Raw genomic sequence first — 13,512 nt, 5'->3', positions numbered from 1 at the left:
CAATGCGTTTCTTTTCCTCCTTTTTTTTTTTCGTAAGCTTTGTCTTCACGTCTACTCTCTCTCCTTCTCTCCCGTGCAGCGTCATTGGAAGATATCGCGGCTGTCGGAGGCTGCTTCCGTCCTCCTCATTATGCGCAATTAACATTCACTCGTGGCCGCCAGCAGCTAACCCACTTGCTAACCTACTTGCAGACAAAAGACCGTCCGCTCATTCACTCTTTTCTCCACCGGAAGGGAAAGCTATCCAACCCTTCCCTCCTTTTTTTTTTTTTTCCTTTTTTTCTTCATTCACTAACAGGAATCAGTGTGTCAAGGACTCTCATTTCCTCGGATAATCACTGCGGGTCCCTTTAGCCGTCAGTCAGATAACAGGTAACCAGGTAACAGCCGGGCCAGGTAAATAAGGTAAGTAGGCCCAAGGCAGGTGTTTCAGTGCAGTAATAAGACGCTGATGGGGATGAGAAAAAATACGAAGGTAGATGCAACAAGAAGCAGCAAGAAGCCAAGAAGCCTCGCGGTTGGTGGCTAATCGTGGAGGACTTTGTGCAGCGTTGGGTGAATAGGAAGCTATAAAGACAGGGTATTATGAAGCATTTCCTCCAATTTCGCTTCTGAAGACGACGAGGAAAAAATGTGACACTGGCCATCCATCACTCATTGAGGGAAGAAAATGACACACACACACACACACACACACACACACACACACACACACACACACACACACACACTAACGCTCCCACACACTGCCTTAACACACTCCAAAGTACTCCACGTGTCAGGCTAAAGAGGCCACTGCTGCCGTCACACTGCTGCACGGCGTTACTCCCGACTTACGAAACATCACAATTACACGTCTCGGGGCTTCATTTTCCTTTCTTTTTGCTGCGACACTTCCTGCCGGACACACACACACACACACACACACACACACACACACACTTCGCCTCTGTCAGCGCCAAGTAGGGAAATCTGAGGAACACGCAGAGTTGAATGTACTGTGATGCATATGTTTACCTTCCCAGCACAGGATTTGTAGGTGGAAGGGCCATTGCCTTAATCTTAGAAGAGAGAGAGAGAGAGAGAGAGAGAGAGAGAGAGAGAGAGAGAGAGAGAGAGAGAGAGAGAGAGAGAGAGAGAGAGAGAGAGAGAGGTAGGATGCATCAACACCTCTCTTTGGCCCTTCCCTGCTCCTCCCTATCAACACTACCACCACCACCACCACCACCACCCTCTCCCAAGTCCACCTCCTCCACCTCCTTCTAATGTGATTATCCATGCTGTCCGTCTGCCCTAACCACGGCCACCATTACTGTTTTATTACCCTCGTAAATTGTCGTGCTTATGGGCCGCGTCTCTGCCCAGCCACAACACGCAAGGGGGAGGGACCAGGAGAAAAGGGAGGGAGAAAAAAAAAAGATGAAACTGTGGAAAGTGTATAATGAGATGTTTTATTTCATTCATTATCAACAGGTGGGGATTTATGTGTTTTTTAGTGTGTGTGTGTGTGTGTGAGTGTGTGTGTGTAGGAATGCCAGTAATTTCTAGAAACGTTTCGGTGACATTTTAACTTTTCCTACAGAAGAAATCGCACAAACTTATCACCCATACACTTATATACACATACAAATACACCGAGCTTTATACACTCACCCTTCCTACACCCACACCTCACTCCGCCCACACCGCACATCCCACATCCCCACCCACGGTTATCCCTCACACACAAATCCACAATTCACGGTAACCTCTGAATCGCACTCACCCAACGCACAGACACACAGAGAGATGAAAACTCGCACGCCCGTTCACTCCCTTAGAAAATTAAAGGCTGGTTCAGGGAGGCGCGAGCTTTTACGTCGTATAAAAAAAAAAAAAAAGGAAAAAAAAAAGGTGATATACAGCTATTATTTACGATGATTTTTTCCACTATTCCCGCTGCTCCGAGCCGTAGGTGAATAAATATCTGGCTCGTGATTGGTGGCTGAGTGATTCGCCAGCACGTAAATCACCTTCCTGGTCTTTAAATGTGGCAAAAGTTAAATTGGAAATCCTGTGACATTCTCGTTTTTTTTTTCTTAGGTAGTGTGTGTGTGTGTGTGTGTGTGTGTGTGTGTGTGTGTGTGTGTGTGTGTGTGTGTTGCTCAGGTGTGATTACAGTATACATCAGTACTAATTGGTTGTATTTCTTTGAGATTTGTTATGTATATGTCGCTGTTTACCTATTAATTAATTAGTTAGTCCTTTCTTATTTCCTTTCTTAATCTTAATCTTCTTCTTTCCTTATTCAGCAAAAGTATAATAATTCTGTATTTCGTCATGTTCTCAGCACTCTCTCTCTCTCTCTCTCTCTCTCTCTCTCTCTCTCTCTCTCTCTCTCTCTCTCTCTCTCTCTCTCTCTCTCTCTCTCTCTCTCTCTCTCTCTCTCTCTCTGTAACCCATCTCTATCTATTCATCCATCCATCTAAACAACCCTTATCACCACACCCATCCATCTATCTATCTTTCCCATCTCTCTAATTACCCATCTACTATTCATTCACCCTTACCCATCCACCCAAGTGCCCGAGCAATCTATCCACGTATGAAACCATCCACCTGATATATGCACAACCATCCACACAGCCTGCCAGACGTGACCGAGGAAGGGAGACACCACAATTATCACCCACTCTCTCATATGTATTCTTTTTGCCGTGTTTTCTTTTTGTCTCGTTCGTCACGCACAGGCCGCAGGATTGCCCCACGGAACCTCCTGTGCGGAACTGTGGAACGGCGGAGAAGCGGCGGCCTGGGAACGGAGGAACGAGAGGCTGCGCACTGGGAAATGTGGAATCTGCGGGATCATGATAATTTTTTTGTCAGCTCGTCTGTCTGTCTGTCTGTCTCTCTGTCTCTGTTTGTTTGTGTATCTGTCTCTCTCTCTGTCTAAGGTTGTGTATCTGTTCTGTTTTTTTGTTTGTGTTCTTTCTTGCTTGTTTGTTTGAGGTTGTCTGTTTGTTTACTGTTTGTTTGCCTGTCTCTCTCTGTCTCTGTCTCTGTCTCAGGTTGCATGGCTGTAGTGTTTTTTGTTTGCCTGTCTGTTTGTTTTCCTGTTTGTTTGTCTAAAATTGCGACTAAAAATGCTTGTCTGTTTGTCAATGTCTCTTCTTGATCATCTGCCTGTCTATACGCCTGAGGTTACACGATGATAAACATTTCTGGCTCTCTATTTGTTTTGCTGTCTATCTATAAGTCATGCTCTCACTTTGTCTCCCTGTCTGTCAGAGGTTGTGTGACTAAATCCAGTCAGGAATGAGTTGAAATAATGCACCCGTAAAAATATAAAATTACACGACACAAACAGACTGACAGATATACGGACAGATTCAATTTTCACAGATTACCAATCCGCTACCAAAACAAACATAAAAAATAATGAAAACAAACAAGGAAACAGAAAAACACGAACACACACACACACACACACACACACACACACACACACACACACACACACACACACACGACACACACAGAAAACAAAATTCATACCAATCACTAGAACATCCGTCCATCTCTCCTCCTCCTCCTCCTCGCCCTCCTCCTCCTCCTCCTCCTCCTCCTCTTCGCGTGTCGCCGGACCATGAGGGATAAATCACAACAAGTCTCAGGAATCCCAGGCAGGTACTAGCGTCATTACACCCTGATTTATATCCGCCATAACACCTCACCCTCCCCACCCTCCACCTTCACGAACACTGGAATCTCGACTCGCGGAAAGACTGCAACACGAACTGGATATTTACTGTATTTTCCCTGTGCGTGTGCGTGTGCGTGTGTGTGTGTGTGTGTGTGTGTGTGTGTGTGTGTGTGTGTGTGTGTAAGTTTTTTGCATTAAGAGCGAGGACAGGACGTAAAAGATAATAATCTCCCTTGTATGAATACTTAAAACTAATATTACTGCTGCATTTTGGTGTAATTGGGCAAAATGAACAAGGGACTTTAACTAGACACTCAATCTCACTTACTCAAGAAACACTGAATCATAAAACACTAATCCAACATCACCGCTGTAAACTATAACTTCCAATACCCGACAAGAACTAAGAATAAAAAAAGCTACCTAATATAAACTCTACTATCATTACAACTTAGCCAATAAGCGCAACAAGAAGTACTAATAGAACTCCTTAGACAAAAAAGCGACCAGTTAGCATCGACTTATAAGTGGAAGGTGACAGAAAGAACATGACATTTACGATCCCACGAATATCAGCAACGGAAATCCCTGAAGAACTATCACACACACACACACACACACACACACACACACACACACACACACACACACACACACACACACACACACACACACAGGCAGCCTTCGTCAGTACTGGATAAATAAATAACAAACACGGAGGTTCATAATGACGATAATCTATTCAGAGAGTTTCGTATTATGCGAGTCATCAAAATGTGAGTATGCAGATGAGAGCTAGCATGCAAGAATGAGGGGGGAGGAGAGGAAGTACACACACACACACACACACACACACACACACACACACACACACACACACACACACAGATAGTACTTGTAATAGTGATGATGGTGGTGGTGGTGGTGGTGGTGGTGGTAGTAGTAGTAGTAGTAGTAGTAGTAGTAGTAGTAGTAGTAGTACACCAAAATATCATTTGGAAAAATTCGCTTCATTTAAAACTCTCTCCAGTCAAAGCTATTAGTTATAATCTTAAAGGGGGAAAAAAAAAACTCTCACAGACCTTTTCCCCTCGAGTCAAATGTTCCTACTCATAACTTCCATTAGGATAATAAGGCTCATTGATCATTAAAGCAAAGCCAATTTAAATATTTTCTTTTCTCAAAAAACGAAACAAGAATTTAAATTGATTCATTACTACAATTAAAGCAATCTGAATTTCCTTTTGGCATTATTGGCGAGAGAGAGAGAGAGAGAGAGAGAGAGAGAGAGAGAGAGAGAGAGAGAGAGAGAGAGAGAGAGAGAGAGAGAGACAGAGAAACACGCACACTGTCATGAGAAAAGTGAAGTAAAGAAAAAGAGAGAGAGACAAGGAGAGCAGCAAATGGTGAGAAGAGGACGTGATAAAGAGGAGCAGGATGAGGAGGGCAGGAAACCATTACAATTAAAAATGACAAGAACTTAATCATCGCGAAGACATTTAAGAGTAGAATTGATGGGGAGAAAATAAAAACGACGAATGAAGATTAGAAAATGGGAAAACTTTAAAAAAAAAGAAGCAGGAATGAGAAACTTGAAAAAAAAAATAAGTGATGTGAAAATAACGGAAATATGACGTGTGGAAATTGAGAAAATGGAAGAAAACCAGAAAAGCGGTGGATGATAAGTAGTAAAAAGTGACAATTAAAAAAAAACTCAGGGTAAAAAAGGAAGAAAATTTACGAAAAGAAGAGACAAAACAGGAAATAAAATGGGAAAACTAAATGCGAAAAAGAAGTTATAATTAAAAGAAAACTGCAAGAAATCTGCTACGAAACGAAGGAGATTAAAAAACTAAAAAAAAAAAAAAAAGAATGGGTTAGTATTTAGATTAGAAAAACAAATAAATAAATAAATAAAAATCAAGGAACAGAAAAATAAATAAAAAGACAATTCGTACCAAGAAAGACATAAAGGGTTAGGGTCATTAAGTAATCACCTGAAGGAAAAGAATTCGAAGGAAAAAAAATAGAAGAAAATATACATGATCAAAAAAAGGATTAAGCTGAGAACAAATACGAGAAAATATACAAAATGAAAACACAAACCGAAAAAAAAAATAGAAGATCAAGACGAAGAGGAGAGAGAAAAAAAGAAAATGCAACGAAAAAAAATAAACGAAAACGAAAACAACAAGAAACAATCATTACAAAATCAAGGTAGAGAGAGAGAGAGAGAGAGAGAGAGAGAGAGAGAGAGAGAGAGAGAGAGAGAGAGAGAGAGAGAGAGAGAGAGAGAGAGAGAGAGAGAGAGAGAGAGAGAGAGAGAGAAAGAAAGAAAAGAGACACAAAAGGTGAGTCTTCAATTAATCGTCGGGAGGAGCTGCAGCATCTCACCAGGTAATTGTTATCAGCGCGTCTCCAGGTGTTCATCAGGTGTACTAATGACCCTGGGAGGGGCTCTGGGATCCCCGTGGCTCCCCGCTGACGAGGTGATCACACCCCCACCCCAGGGAGGCTCGTTAGTAAAGCTGTGGATGAGGGGGGTGGGATGGGGTGAGAAAAGTGGGAGAAGAGGGTATAATGTAGGAGTGGGTGGGAGGTGGATAGATGGGGAGATGGGGGAGAGGTGGAGGGGAGTGTGGGAAGAGAAAGAAGAATGGGTAAAATTGACGAAGAGTGAATGGTGAAGAAAAGTGGAAAGAAAAAGAAAACGAGGAGAGAAAAAAGCAGAGGACAAATGTGAAGAACATGAAAGAAGATGAGGCCTTACTAATAGAATAGGCAGATAATTGAAAAAAATAAATAAGAAAAGGTGATGAGAAGTAGAGATACAGGAAGAGAGGAGATAGGAGCTGATGCAATAAATGAAGTAATTAGAATAGGGAGATGATATACGAGTAAGACGTTGAGGAATAAGAAAATGAGAAGAGAGGAGGAGGTAAGGAAGTGTTGAAAGAGAAAAGCTACATATGATGAAATAAGAAGAAAGGAAGAAGACAAACAGAAAGCAGGATGGAAAACAAAAAAGGGAGATAGAAAATCAAGAAAGCAGAAGAGCAAACAGGAACAAGAAGAATGTAGAATGAATAATGGGAGGGAAAACTACAGAAAAAAAGTAATTTGCTAATAATAAACACAAAAATTAAAAGAAAAAATGAACGAAACATGCAACTCCTTTCATTATTGTTCTTGTGGTAGACTTTCCACACGATGAAGGATGAGAAGCAACGTTTTATAAATGTTAATGTTGCTAAATCTTTAATCACACAGGAGAGTCACTCACAGACCACAACGGACACGAAGGATGAATAACAACAAGCAGTGAGCGATTAACAAAGAAAATGCTCCTACCTATTCTTTGGGAGAGCGATTCTACAGAGTACCCAACGATTAGACATAACGGTGGTGGTGGTGAAAGATGCACACACACACACACACACACACACACATTAACCCCCACCTCTCTCTCTCTCTCTCTCTCTCTCTCTCTCTCTCTCTCTCTCTCTCTCTCTCTCTCTCTCTCTCTCTCTCTCTCTCTCTCTCGTGCCACATAAAACCAAGACCATCCACAACACAGTGACACGAAATTAGCCATAAAAACGACACCTCAGAGAGAGAGAGAGAGAGAGAGAGAGAGAGAGAGAGAGAGAGAGAGAGAGAGAGAGAGAGAGAGAGAGAGAATGTCTCCATAAAACATTACATTAGTCACCCATGAGAATCACAAGAATAACTAAGAAGATAAATTCATTCTCATTAGTATTAAGTTTCAAACATTAATTTCCTTTGCATAACGAAGCGGAACACTCAAAGCGACAAGGAGAAAGAGAAGAAGAGAAGAAAAAGAAGCAAGAATTAAGAAAAAAAAATTGCCACGTGGCGTTCCAAAGAAAAAGAAAAAAAGAAACAAAGAGAGAGAAAATGAGATAACGAACAAGGAAGAGGTGGAGAGGACAGGGGAAACAGGTGATAAAGCAGGTGAATAATGAACAATAAATAAGGAGGAGATGGTAATAACAAACCACCGAGGAGAAACCAAGGATGGAGACACGAAGGAAAGGAAAAGGAAAAGGAAAAACAAACATAATACAAACATTGAAGGAAAAAAACACGAAAATAGTAAACGGGAGAAAAAGAAAAATAGGGGAATGAGAAAGAAAACAGAGAATTGTACTTTCCTTTACACAGTACCTGATTCCCGCCTAATTAGAAGACACCTGAAGTTACCTGAGAAAATCTACCTTTACGTTACTTTCGATTAACCCGGAAACGATGGAGGAGGAGGAGGAGGAGGAGGAGGAAGATTAGACACAATACCTCATGCACGATCAAGCAATTCAAGTAATTTTGTGTTGTACCTACGAGTATTGTTAAACCCGAAGTCTCTCTCTCTCTCTCTCTCTCTCTCTCTCTCTCTCTCTCTCTCTCTCTCTCTCTCTCTCTCTCTCTCTCTCTCTCTCTGTCTCAGTCTAGCTACGTCAAGTTCTCCGTCAGGTTCATAAGGTCGAGGAGTGAAGCCCAGGTGATCCATCCACATTACCTTGTCAAGGGAATGTGTAATGCAGTTTTCACGTTCCCACAGGTGAGCCCGTCATTAGGGGAACCCGGTGACTGATTGATAAACAGGTGACGTCTCTCTTACCTCCCCTCACCTGTACTGTTTGCTTTTATACTTAATTTTGTGTATTTACAGTTGGATAGGTAGATAGATAGAATAGATAAATACACAGACAGAGGTAGACAGACAGATAGATAAATGAATACACAGATAAACAGACAGTCAGATAGACAGACAGACGAAGTTCCGCAACAAGAAGGCAAGGTGAGACTATAAGGAAAAAACAGATTAATGATTTTGTTTTGAAACATAACACCTGATTTACACACACACACACACACACACACACACACACACACACACACACACACACACACACACACACAATTATTTGCCCACCAAGGAGGAACAAAAACTCGCCTCTCTGAACCAAGTGGATAAGGGCGCCTAGTTTCACCAGACATTCCGCGACATTCCTCGCATTACACGCAGCTAGAGACCGACAAGAACTGCACGTGTCCACGGATGGTCACCTGCGTGTGGTCTGCAGGTTATTCTCTATAATTGGAGGAAGTAAGACAGGTAAATTAAAGGACAGTTACGTTAGTTCATGGGAATTAACTAAGGGTTTCGTTGGGTTAGGTTGGGTTGTGTTCGATTAGGTTAGGTTAGTTTAGCTTAGGGTAGGTTAGGTTAGGTTAGGTACATTAGGTTAGATTATATTATGTTAGTTTAGGTTAGGTAAGATAAGGTAAGGTAAGGGAATGTAGCTTTGTTCTATATTAAATTAGGTTAGGTGCATGTATTTGATGAATATAGACTTTGTAATGGAAGTTAAAGCTTATAAACTTACACACACACACAGACACACACACACACACACACACACACACACACACACACACACACACACACACACAACCTACTAGAAAGTAAATATTTTGACACAATTACTTATTACCTTTACGTCTGAACACAGCAACACACGAGACACAACACAACACACCTCACCTTCCCACCCACAAAATCACTCCCAGGAACACCAACGCAGCAGCAAGTCGACTCAAGGCAAACACGTCCCTTGTCATCACATCAATATCGCGCACCTGAAAGAACTAACACCGCCACTGCACCGCCACTGTAATGCACCACCCCACCACAGGCATCTCACAAGTTTTCTTAAGTTACCCATAAAAACTCGGTCATAACGTGAATCTATGTAGTAGTTAGTGGTTAGTTCAGGGTAGGAGAGCAATGTATTTCCAACCTACCGTTCCATTTAACCTCCTGTTTTCGCCATTGTCTCTCTTAGCGCTTGGCCGTGACCGGAGACAAACTGGGGCTGTCTATTGTCTTGGTCTGGCAACACTGCTCGCCCCCTGTGTTCAAGACGCCGATTTTATCAATGGTGGAAACTTTATTCTGGTAACACGAACAGCTCTCCTTACCATCGTCTTCCTCTTCCTTCTTTTCCTCTTCCTTCTCCTCGTCTTACTTCTCCTCCTCTTGTTCCTCCTCCTCATCCTACTACTACTACTACTACTACTACTACTACTACCACCCTTCTTCCTCCTTCTCCTTTCAACTACTATTTAAGGCAACAAAAACAGCAACCATGATGACAACTAGTACTATTACCACCACTACCACCACCACCACCATCACCACCACCACCGCACACACCATCTCTTCCTCCTCCTCTGTCATCTCTTTACTCTGTCATCAAGTTGAGATATGAATTATTGAGAAATCACAACGCGACAACGTGCTGGAATTTCCTTCTTTCAGCGAGACAATGAAATTATCTTTAAAACGCGCAAACCATGAAAAGTGTTCCCGCTGTCGATTTAGTGCAACGAGCGTGTGTAAGTCGAATTTCCTGCCGTCTGGATCTTTATCTCTTTGTGTCACTTATTAGCCGCCCACCGCACCTGTCTTCCTTCCGCCACAGGTAACCGCAGGAACACACGACCCCCGACTCCTTACCTGCCCCACCTGTACTGTCACACGGCACAGGTAGAGAGGGGTGGCCAGGCTTGTTCCCATCCTGTGGTGTCCTAACATATAAAAAGATACCTAAGCTTATTCCTATTTTCCTGTGTCCTAAGATATCACAGGTAGTCAATTGATGTGGTAAATTATTATAGAAAGGTAACCATGCATATTTCTACCCTGCGGTGTCATAAGATATTGTAGAGAGGTATCTAAGCTTTGCCCTACAGTGTGGTGTCCTGAAATATTACAGAGGTATTCACTGTTTTATCTCCTGGGGTCCTAAAATATTATATCACCACCATTATTAACATATTTTCTGTTCCTGATTTGTGTCTCTGTTGTGAAGTAACTATGAAAGATACACTGGCTCAGTGAAATAAAGATGCCACTACTATCATCATTACAATTAGCAACTAGATCTAAATGTCCCTAGTAGTAGTAGTAGTAGTAGTAGTAGTAGTAGTAGTAGTAGTAGCAGTAGTAGTAGTAGTAGCAGTTGTTGTTGTTGTCGTTGTTGTTGTCGTTGTCGTTGTTGTTGTTGTTGTTATTGTTGTTGCAGTAGTCGTCGTCGTCGTCGTCATCGTAGTCATCCTCCTCCTCCTCCTTCTCCTCCTCCTCCTCCTCTTCCTCCTCCTCCTCCTTCTCTCTGCCTCCCTTCACCCGGTGTCCTTGGTAATAGAGAGAGAGAAAGAGAGGATAAAGGTGCTAAAGAAAAGAGGTAATGAATTAGGAACAGGAAGACATGAGGAAGAAGAGCAAGGAAATGAAGAGAAGAAGGAAGTACTTGAAGAGCAAGAGAGAGAGAGAGAGAGAGAGAGAGAGAGAGAGAGAGAGAGAGAGAGAGTAACCACGCCTCACTATACACCTTATCACGCCCTATATATCACAGAAACACCTTTTGCCCTCACCACTCCAGGTATCTCTCCCCCTCCCCTTTCCTCTTCTCTCCCCTTCTCTCCATTCTCTCCTCCCACACCCCTACAGACTCTCACGGCCATCAACACCTGGAGAGAGAGAGAGAGAGAGAGAGAGAGAGAGAGAGAGAGAGAGAGAGAGAGAGAGAGAGGAGGGGGACATGATTAAAGAAGCACGTGGTCAAGGTGGGTGGCTCACTGGTTCAGACCCTTGCCTCACTACTCTTGGTATTCGAGGTTCGAGTCCCGCTGGTCCACTCTCACTTTTTTATATACGAGTGGGTTTAGTCCACCCCACGTATGGTCCATCAGTGTGTTTCTTTGTGGATTCGCGTCATAAACATGTTGTGGCCGCCTCTAGGGACCGTGGAATGCCATTAGATTCCACTATAAATGTAGACAGTTGAATAAAAGGCCACACGAAAAGGTATTATAAATCCGATCCTTTCACCTGATAATGACGTGAACAGCCTTGGACGCTAAATAAAGAAAATAAACATCTACAATATGAAGAAAAATGAAGATACATAAGAATTACAAGTATTTACCTGGGAATAAAGCACACTAGGTCATCTTACTGTTTGACTTTTGAGAAGAAAACGGGAAAAAAATATTTAGTCATAATTCAAAGTATTGTATAGAAGATTAAAATACACAAATTTCACATAACGCAACATTTTAGAGCAGAAAATCATAAATACACATCTAAAAAGTCCAGTACTGCCCAAAATCAATAAACTTATATAGTAAAGCGTTCAATTTGGGAAAACAGTGAAAAAAAGAACGCATTTAAAGCAACTACATACTTATAAACATTTATCATAGACAATATAGGAATAATAAAGACATTGACAAAAGCAAGAAAGGAAGGAATGGTGGTGAAAGAAAGGAAGACAGGAAGGAGGATGGGGGAGGAAAAGGAGAATTGAGAGAAAGGAGCGATAAAGGAAGGAAAGATGGAAAAGAAGGAAAGGAAGAGAGGAAAGAGGATAGAAAAGGAAAAGGGGGGCAGGAGCAATAAAGAAAGATAAGGTGGAGGAGAAGGAAGAGAGGAAGGAGGATGACGGAGGAAAAGAAGTGTGGAGGAGGAACGATAAAGGTGAAAGGATGAGAGGAGGGAGAAAAGGTGGGGAGGCAACGGGAGGGGCGGGTCAGCCAGGTACACCAATCAAGGTGACGTGTACAGGTGAGCCTAAATTACCTCTGATGCACAGGTGTCCGGCAATCAGTGAGGAACAAGGAGCTTTACCTTTTATCTCCTTTTTTCTGCCTGGACAAAACCTTTTCTTCTGATCATTAGAGAAACTGAGGTAAAAATTGTAAAGGTAACAAAAGAAATAGATAATAATGAAACAGACGAGGCAAAATATGAAGGAGCTTTACCTTTACCTGTCTTTATTTTTGTGCCCTTTCTTGGGATCTTTAGAGAAACAGGAGGAAAAATCGTGAAAGTAAGAAATACATAAAGTAATAATGAAAAGTCAATACGAAATATTAGGTAAGATAAATATATAAACTTTCTTGCTATTAAATATGGGTGAATAATAATGAACAATAATTATAGTGATTAGAAAAAGAATTAAATACCTGAGTCATTATATTATGTGCCTAAATACTACAGAGAAAAGAGAGAATGAGAGAGAACATAAGAAGAGACTGGAGCTGGGAAGAGAGGAACAGAGAGAAAGAGGAAGCAAGTAGGAGGGTAAGACGGAGCAAGAAAGATGAGAGGAGACAATAAATAAAACCAAAGAGACGTTATGATAATAGAGAAAGGAAAAAAAAAAGGAGAAACGAGAAACAAAAGGAAGGTGGAAATTATAGAGAACATTGAGAACAGGAGGGAGAAGACAAGACAAATTATTATTATACAGACAAGGTATTATTATCATTAGAAGGAACACCTGTGCAAAGGTAACTAATAAGCATGTGTTTCCTCCTCACCTGAGTGTCATTTTTAACACTTCCTAACACTCAGTCAATTACCTGAGATTTTAGAGCTAATGCACACTCACATTTTTTTTGTTTATTTTTTAAGTTTGAGTGAGAAATTATCGTTATTATATATTGATTTATTCTTGTCTTGCTTGGTTTGATTGGGCATTGGGACTCTCTCTCTCTCTCTCTCTCTCTCTCTCTCTCTCTCTCTCTCTCTCTCTCTCTCTCTCTCTCTCTCTCTCTCTCTCAGGTGGCTCACAATACCTCACACAATTCACCTTCAGATAAATATGGAGGGAAGATTAATAACATTCAATATTTTTTCCCCTCACATTCTTTCTTTCCTCGACGCACAACTCTATCGAACTGAAGCTGTCGCGATAATTTGCACGGGAGAATGTAAGGCAAGTCTTCTTTTTTCTCTTTTT

Source organism: Scylla paramamosain, chromosome 38, assembly GCF_035594125.1.
Source record: "Scylla paramamosain isolate STU-SP2022 chromosome 38, ASM3559412v1, whole genome shotgun sequence".
Lineage (NCBI taxonomy): Eukaryota > Metazoa > Arthropoda > Malacostraca > Decapoda > Portunidae > Scylla > Scylla paramamosain.
Note: the sequence above shows the minus strand (reverse complement) of the source record.